Source organism: Hyaena hyaena, unplaced genomic scaffold, assembly GCF_003009895.1.
Source record: "Hyaena hyaena isolate Hyena2069 unplaced genomic scaffold, ASM300989v1 scaffold_1099, whole genome shotgun sequence".
Classification (NCBI taxonomy): Eukaryota; Metazoa; Chordata; class Mammalia; order Carnivora; family Hyaenidae; genus Hyaena; species Hyaena hyaena.
Genome location: NW_024081734.1, coordinates 354,535 through 364,116, shown reverse-complemented (window position 1 = coordinate 364,116; position 9,582 = coordinate 354,535).

Sequence of the window (9,582 nt, the reverse complement as noted above, 5' to 3'; positions counted from 1 at the left end):
TAGTGTTTAAAGGGAAATACCTCCCATATTCCAAGTAGTTTTACTCAGTGGAGTTGGGGGGGAAGTGAGGTGAGGAAGCGTCCTTCTGCTGTCCAGAGATGCACCTGTACTGAATTTTTGCCGTAGCAGAAAACTTCCCTTCACGATGGAATTATCACGGAAGGTGCAAGAGGCAGAGCAGTTACTGTGCTAAGCACCTCAGTGTATAAAGGGTAAAGGGGTGTGTGAACAAACAGAGACATAACAAAAGGAAGACATGAAGAAAAATAAAAAGAAGATTCGGGCTGAGAAGGGAGAACAGGAGCAATTGAAAGAATGTGACCTATGTGAAGAGCTAAATTAAGGGAGTGTGAGCAGGACAAGGCTGGAGAAGCCAGTTAAGGAGAGAGGTACAGGTGTAGAACATTCCCTGCTCCTTAGCGTGGAGCGTGGGGTTGGAGTCTCCCAGGGAATTCTGGGACCCTGTACGGCGGCAGAGAAAGGTTCAGGGGGCGTCTGGGGAGAGTCCGCTCTGCTGATCTGTAAGTCTGCATGTATGCACATGCTTATTTATAGTACAGGCCCCTAGTTTCCTTACTCTGTACCACCTCCTTGTCGCCGACTGACCACTGCCTTGTGGTGCTGTAGAAAACCCACTGGGTTTCCCCTTAGAAAACCTGGTTACTTCCTGCCTTCACCTCTGATTGTTGGACTTTGGGGCAAATCATTTCATGGCTCAGCATCTCTTTCCTCATTGGTGAGACACCTCCTGCTTCCCCACCGTGTCCTTCTATCAGACCCACTGAGCACGGAAGGGCATCGCTAAACCAGGGTCACAGAGCATCTCCCCAGCTCCGCAGCTGACGGGAAAGGAAGGTGAATACAGACACTTGGACCCTCCTAGAAAGGGGGCTGTTGAGTAGTTTGGCACCAGGGTATTTAGTTTCCCTCCAAAGGTTTGAGGTGGACTTATTTCTAACTCCTACCTCATGATAGATTTCCTCTCTTGTCCGAAGAGTTTGTTGAATGTGAAAATGTTTGCGAGAGAGGGGAGGATGGCCAGCTGAGTTCCACGTCTGAGATTTCTCACGTCGTTCTCCTCCTTCCAGGAATTTTTCTTTAAATGTGGAGCACACCCAACCTCTGACAAGGAAACATCAGTAGCTTTGAACCTGATCACAGCAAACAGCCGCGACATCAGCTGCATCACGTGTACCGACATCAGGTAAGGAGCTGAGAACGCCGTCACCCTCCACACGCTGCTTTCTCGTGGTGACTTCTCACGGAACCTCCTTGGTGGTGTCTCTTTATTGAGGAGTGTCTGCTTCGACGCCGTTTGCACGATGTGGGTATATTTCAACATCAGACTGTTTAAAGTGCCAAATCCTTCATGTGGTCAGTGGGCGAATAGGATCCTAAGAGAGAAAAGAGACGACTTACATCTAGAAGTAGTGTAATCTTAAGAAATAAACACATGTGTTGGATATCGGTGAATTCTAAACTGAATTAAAACACGACACTAGTGTTAGGAAGGCCATAATGATTTATGAGTGCCATTTATTCTCGGAATACACGATCCATAACATTTTGTTTTAAGCAATCTCTACAGCCAACGTGGGATTCGAGCTCACAGCTCCAAGGTCAGGAGTCACATGCTCTTCTGACTGAGCCAGCCAGGCACCCCAACATTTTATCTTAAAAAGGTCTCTTTCATCCACTTCAGTTCTTCCACATAACTTGCCTTTGTTTCTATTGGGGCTTCATATATATCCATACACCCCAAATCAAAGCATGTAGCTCGTTTGGGACCTGGTTATTTCTAATCTCCGGGAAAACAGTGGAAGAGCATGTGGACATACTTTGTTGGGAAAACAGGGATAACGACTAGATTTGAATTCTAGCTTGGGAGGCAAGGACCAAGTAGAAAAATCTGAGCCTATTTAATTTAGAGTCGATGGCTGATAGTAGAATGCCTTACTTTGCACTATTCAATTGAACAGAGTAAAAGAAATTAGCTTGATTACATATTCTCTGCGGTTGGCTAGAAGCTCAAATTGCAAGAGAGGGGTCTTAGCCCTGATATCAAGGAACTTTTAGTGAAATGCCAAAATGAATTAATGAAAAAAGTCAAAGAACCCTGCTTACTGCAGACTTTTAAGCAAAGACAGATATATACCCTTGGCATTTCAATGTTGCCTCTCTTTGGCCTCAGGACTCTGTTAGGTGGCCTTTTAGAATTACCTTAAACTCTGGAATTTTGTGGTTAGTGGTTACTAATCCTTCTAACATAATACTTTTATCTTGTAATAAATTGAATTTAAAAATGTTGACTAATAGAAGCCTCAAATCCTTAACAGTATCGGTTGGATAAACTTGTTTCCAAAGAAGGGAGAAAAATGAGACTTTTTTTTTTTTTTATTTTGCTGCTGCATTTTTAGTTTCTGCTGTGAGAGGGGATACCACAATATTGCCTAAAATGCAGGTTTTCAGCATCCCTCCATAAGCTGAATGATTGCAAATGGCTAATGTTTTTGACACACAAGAACAGCGGACTCCTCTGGTATTTCAGAAAAGGAGCTGGGAGTTCTAAAAATGAGGGCTCAACTGTTCTGAAAGCAGCGAGCAATTCACATCGTGTCTCCGTTTTTCAAAGGAGAAATGGGTTTTTCTCTAAATCAGAATGCAGCCACCAGCCTGTACTTAAAGACCCTCCCTTAGAGTCGGTAAAGATGGCATTAACGTGTGTAGTGTTGATCATAGTACCTTACTGTGAGCACTGCTCTCTCTGCTTCCTGCCGCGAAGCTGTTAAATTTGTATTAGCGACTCCCAACACCCACCCAGGGAAACAATCCGCTTGCCGGATGCACGGGCACAGAGCTGCTGGAAAAATAATGTTGCGTGTGGCAATTATTTTCTGGTTATTATTTTTGGGTGCTCTTATAAACAGAAGCTACTATTTTCAGTTAGATTGAAGTGTGTGTGTATTACCAACCACTTGACTAAATAAGGTCCCTTCTTGTATAAGGCAGGAGGGGGATGCCCTGTATGTAAAATAAAGGAAGAGGCCCCCTCCTCTTATACTGAAGGCTGCCTGCATAGGGATGTCATAAAGGCCTGCATGAGGACACACCAGGATTTTATGTTGTACTTTGCTGATTATGTTCTTTATTTCCTGCTAATGCTTTTTTTAAATTAGAAGTGATTCACTCACACACACACACACACACACACAAACTAAAAAAAATATTAGAAATTGTTTACCCTCATGATTAGTAAGATTTGGGTTTAATTCTTCCCAGTATCTTAAGTATGCCTAAATATTTGCGTGTACATATGGTGTGTGTGTGTGTGTGTGTGTGCGCGCGCGCTATACGCAATCGTTGTATATATAGTTTTGTATCTGGCTTTTCATTTACATTGCATCATGATAAATTTTCCTTGCTATGAAATATCCCATGAAAACAAGTTTTGTCTGGTTTAGGTGTTTTTTTTTTTTTTTTAATAGGTACCTAACATTTCATCATTTCCTTATTGCTGGTGAACTGAATTATTTCTAATTCAAAATATGAGATTAAGGGACACCTGGGTGGCTCAGTTGGTTAAGTGTCCAACTTCACCTCAGGTCATGATCTCACAGTTCGTGGAGTGGGGCCCCTCATAAGGTTGTGTTCTGACAGCTCAGAACCTGGAGCCTGCTTTAGATTCTGTGTCTCCCTCTCTCTCTGCCTCTCCCCTCTCACTCCCTGTCCCTCTCTGTCTCTAAAAGCTAAAAAATCTATAAAAATGAGGTTAAGTAACACTTAAACTTATATCCTTTTCCAAAAATCATTGAGTGCATGTTTTGAACCTAAGAATAGTGTCATAGAAGTGGTAACAGAAGGTCAATATTCATGGACATGTTTAAGGTTCTTGATGCATATTGAAAGTTTATTTCCCTTTTAGGCTATGATTGTCTATATTTGAGAGGGCTCCCTGCCTCATCTCCTCCAGTATTATGTTCATATGTTTAGTTTTTGCCCAGTTGCTAAAGAATATTAATTTTGTCATTAATTTTTTAAAAATTTTAAACTTTTTTCTAAAACTTTTTTTGAGAGAGAGCACATGCATGCATGTGAGTGGGGGAGGGGCAGAGGGCAAGAGATAGAGAGAGAGAGAGAGAGAGAGAGGGAGTGCAAGCATGGAGCCTGGTGCAGGGCTCGATCCCATAACCCTGGGCCATATTCAAGAGTCAGATGCTCAAATGATTGATTCACCCAGAAGCCACAATATTTTTTTAAAAATGTTATTAGCAAGCTTGAGCATTTCTCTCTTGTTTGCATTTTTTTTGCATTTTCTATTGTGAGAGAAAAATGCAAAACTTTCTCAGTATGAAAGTTTTGAAAGAATCTAAAAAAAAAATCTGTCCTCTGAAATAACTTTATTACTCAATTATACATAATATCAATGTGTCCTTTATTAATATAAAATTTCTTGACCTGTGAACTTACATTTAAATATATTTCTTTGGTTTTGGCTTTGAAATATTGCATCTTCCTGGAAATAAGTTATTTAATTATAGGACTGAAAATAAAAACTTGGGGGTATCGATTTATAGTTTATGTTTTATATTTTCATGTGCCTCAATCATACATCATTAGTCAAATTAGGCATAAGTAACTACATAATAGATTAGAGCCAGAAGATTGATTTCAAATTCCACTTATTTGTTGCAGGGATGTGGGGAATGATGGACTTTTACGTATTGACCTGGTATCCCACAACTTTGCTATAACTGCTTATTATTTCTGGAATTACCTTCTAGGATCTTTCAGGTTTTCTGCATAGATGATGCTGTCATCTGTGAACACACACTGTTTCATACCTTCCTTCCCTATCCATTTACTTTTGAGGTAGTTACCTCCCACTCCTAGTTTTCAGTTTTTATCATGAATGGACATTGGCCTTTGTCAAATACTTTTTCTGTATCTACCCATATTATGCAATTTATCTCTTTTAGTCTGTTGCTTAACCTGTTTCGTTTGTGATGGATTACATTAATTTATCTTTGAGTGTTGAATCGTTGCATACCTGTGTTCAATCCCACTTGATGACATTATATAATTTGTTTATGCTTTTTTGTATTTGATTCATGAATATTTTGCTGGGGATAATTGCATCTGTGCTCAGGAGAGATGTAGGTCTGTAGTTTTCTTATATTGTCTTTGTCTGGTTTCAGCTTTAAAGTAATTCTGGCTCATGGAATGCGTTAGGAAGTATTCATTCTGTTTCTGTCCTTTGAAAGAGTTTGAAGAGAATTGGTAGCAAGGTAAAGATTGTGCTTATTGTTGTGTTTTACAAACATACTTTTGTGTAAAAAGAGATCAACATCTCTTTCATCGGCCTTCTTAACAATAATTCTCAACTAGTGTATAATAACTTATATTCAAGGGCCTCCAGGGCCACTAAGGTAACTTTTTGACCTTACAAAAATAACATAATCTCTTAGGCCTTCGGGTTGCTTACAAAATCCAAGAATTGGAGTAGGTAATCTATAAGGCTCTGACTGGTTTTAAAAGCTTGCAAAAGGTAGGAGCAGTCTTGTTCACAGCTTATACATTGATCATATCATTTGAGAAAACACTTGTGTGTGGTCCTGCCTGCTGACAGATGCAGAAATAAAAGATGAGGTTTTCACTGGCACTTCCTTCCAGAGCCCACATATGTGGTTATAATATGTACACATATATACATATATATACATATATATATATTTACCCACAAATATATATGTACCCACACTAGGTAGAGGTGTTACTCATTTCCAGATATTAGGCTGAGAATTTCATTTGGTACATGGTTTGTGTCCTTTCAATGAGGGAGCATGGGGTGAGCTGAGGGCAAAGTACAGGCTAACAGTACCCCCCCCCAAGGTGGAATATGTGTGATATATCTTGGAAACTCCTGGCTACCCAAGGGCAAAGGAAAGGGGTTTAATTTCTTGCCACAGTGATGTGAAAAGTTAAACTTCCTTTACTGCCTACAGCCCTTAGACAAGTCCTTTTTTAAAAAAATTTTAATGTTTTATTTATTTCTTAGAGACAGAGTGAGCAGGGTAGGGTAAAAGAGAGAGGGTGACACAGAATCTGAAGCAGGCTCCAAGCTCTGAGCTAGGTGTTAGCACAGAGCCCTACACGGGGCTCGAACCCACAAACTGTGAGATCATGACCTGAGCTGAAGTCGGATGCTTAACCAACTGAGCCACCTAGGCGCCCCTAGACAAGTCCTTGGAACAGGCAGAGTGACCTCCCTCTAGGAGATCAGCTGCCTCGATGATGACACTTTGCTGGGGGAAAAAGAGAATATTGGCTGAACATTATCCCAACCTTGAGGATCCTGTAAGTCTACTTTAACATATAAAAATTCCTTTGGAAACTTCCTTTATGTCAACTCCTCCAAGGTATATGGTGGCAATCATACTCCAAGCGTATGGCCCCCGATATACATCTGAAGGGTCTCATGACTGAGTCCTTACCAAACAGCAACAAATGGTGTTTTCCCAGCAGCAAGCCCTTCAAGGTCCTGGAAACTTTGCTTCCAAAATGCCTTAGAGACTTAGTCTATCCCTGACTCCCTCCCAGCATGAGGGGATATAATGAGTCACCCTTCAGGACCCCAGTGCAGCTCTTCCTGCCCACAAGCCCTGTCCCTGTGCTTTAATAAAGCAAAGCACCTTTATGCACCAAAGACATCGTCAAGAATTCTTTCTTGGCCATCAGCTCCGAAACCCCCACAATCCCTCCCAAAACCCTATCACTTTGAGTTTACATTGCATATAAAATATTTTCCTCTCCCTTAAAAAAAGTGAACTGTTTGAGAGCCAAACACCCTCAGGTTTTATGTGAACCAGCAGGTTCTCATCTGCCATCCAGCCTCGCGGTCCTTTCTACTTACTTACAATAGTGAGTTGATCTGTATCCACTCGAGGTTATCAGTTGATAGTCTCATATTTGTGAAGAAAAAGTAGTGGAGTGAACAAAACGCACAAACTTGAGCCAAGAACAGAAAGTACAGCCCTTGAAGGTAGAGTGGCTATATTGCTATGTATTTTCAATAGAAATGACATCAGAGAGGTTCAGAACATTCCCGGGTACCTCCGTTCAGCTCTGTAGGGATGATATTCTGTCATATGAAGATGATAGGGCAAAGCCAGAGGGAGACTTGTAGTCTTCCCCTGACCAGCATGTGTATCTGGGAACTCACCCTGACGTTGGGTGCCCGCCCTGGGTAGATGAGTGCCTCTGCCTCTTGAAACTTACTTTGCACTATTCTTCTTTCTAAAATTTAAAATGTAAAGTTTGAAAATTAAAAAATAGAAAAAATATTAGCATGATATCATTGAGAGAATGAGAGAAATTTCTCAAGAGAAATCCTCCCCACTTTTCTGCTTTGCTACTTCTAAGGTTGCCTAGTGAATTCTTGCACTTTTTTTCCCCACCCTTTTCTGCCATTCTTCAGTTTACAAAGCTGAATACAAACTAAAAAACAGCTAGGTTTACAGAGCCAAGATTTAACTTTCCAGAAACAAGTTTTAAAATTCAGCTTCTAATAGGATATTAAATGTAAAAACTGGTCCTACCCTGTAATTATCTTTAACTTTAACTTTACATAAGTAAAGACTTATGTTTTTGGTGTCATTGTTGTTTGATATAAATGTTTTTTTTTAAATAATTTTCTTGCTTTCAGATTTGTCTTAAAATTCATTCAGCCTGTTGAAGTAATGCTGAACTAGGATTGCAGACTTAAAAAAAACAATTACTTAGGGGCACCTGTGTGGCTCAGTTGGTTGAGCGTCCAACTTCAGCTCAGGTCATGATCTCATGGTTCATGTGTTCAAGCCCCACGTTGGGCTCTGTGCTAACAGCTCAGAGCCTGGAGCTGCTTCAGATTCTGTGTCTCCCTCTCTCTCTGCCCCTCCACTGCTCATGCTGTCTCTCTCTCTCTCTCTCTCTCTCTCTCTCTCTCTCTCTCAATCTCTCAATCTCTCTCAATCTCTCAGAAAAAAATTTTTAAAAGTTAAGGGGTGCCTGGGTGGCTTATTCGGTTAAGCGTCCGACTTTCGCTTAGGTCATGATCTCGCGGTTCGTGGGTTCAAGCCCCGCATCGGGCTCTGTGCTGACTGCCAGCTCAGAGCCTGGAGCCTGTTTCAGAGTCTGTGACTCCTTCTCTCTCTGACCCTCCCCTGATCACGCTGTCTCTCTCTCCCTCTCCTAGAAATAAATAAAACATTTTAAAAAAAAGTTAAAAAAATTTACTTGGGTTTGGAGATAGTAAAGATTTATCTCCAAGTCCATTTCTACTTGCTCTTGATATCCTGGGAGACAGTGATTTAAGTATTATTTGTCAGTATTTTGGTATGCATTCATTCATTCATTTAACAGAGAGATTAAAAAAAACCTGAGGATCTGAGTTTAACTTTCCCTTTGAATACATTTGTTATATCTTCAGCTTCTCCTCTTGATTCACATTTTAATTTTGGTTATATTTGGCATTTATTCTGTGATTTAGAATTAATATACAAGTCATTTTTCTGTCTAAACTCAAGACATTGCTTAATAGTTATATGTTATCAACCTAACCCTTTCTCGGCATTTTGGCATTAGATGGGAACTGGTGATTTTATGCAGTCCTCAGCTCTGAAGAGTGTCTTCACAGATCCCAGATGCAATGACATATAATTTAACTGAAATATTTAACATGGCCTTTTTCAGTACATGGCTTTAGTTCTATAATGGAAAAATTGTTGGATTTGTGTGTGTGTGAGAGAGAGCGAGAGAGAGAGAGAGAGACCTTCTTTGTGCACAAAAATCTATGTATTTCTCTTACTAGAGAAATAGTTTGTATACTCCTAGGTAATGTAACATGCCAGGAACAAAAGATAGTTTCATATAAATAGGGCCATATCTCAGAGTGGCTGTTTTACATAGCATTACAGAGAAAGGTAAAGCAGAATACCACATTTGTATCTTAATAAACAGGAATATGTAATAGAGTAGAATGGAATATCTTCTACTTTAAAGATGAAACAGGAAACTTCAAAGCTGTGTCTTCTAGCTGGGAGCAGGCTACTTCACACTGTGCCCCAGGCCCCATGGGAGTTAGTTGCCTTCCGCTTATACTGTGAGTGATTCTTTCCTGAAAGAGTGTGGCTCATGTCAATCGGATCCAATCTTTTTTTTTTTTTTTTTTTTTTTTTTTTTACAAATAGTTTATTGTCAAGTTGGTTTCCATATATAATCGGATCCAATCTTGAGAGAGAGCTGCTATAGGCCCTCCCAGAAAGGAGAATTCTTCCTGTGGGTGAAGTTTCACATATAGGACATTACATTGCCTCTTTGAAATTCCCTGTAATTCTTTCCCTAAATTAATTTCAAATTATTTGTCTTATAGGTGAAGAAACTGGGGCTAGGACATTTTAATGTTTTTTTTTTAATGATTTATTTTTTGAGAGAGAGAGTGAGAGAGTGCACATGTGTGTGCACATGAGAGAGGGAAGGACAGAGAGAGAGAGAGAGGGAGACAGAGCATCCCAAGCAGGCTTCAGGCTCTGAGCTGTCAGCACAGAG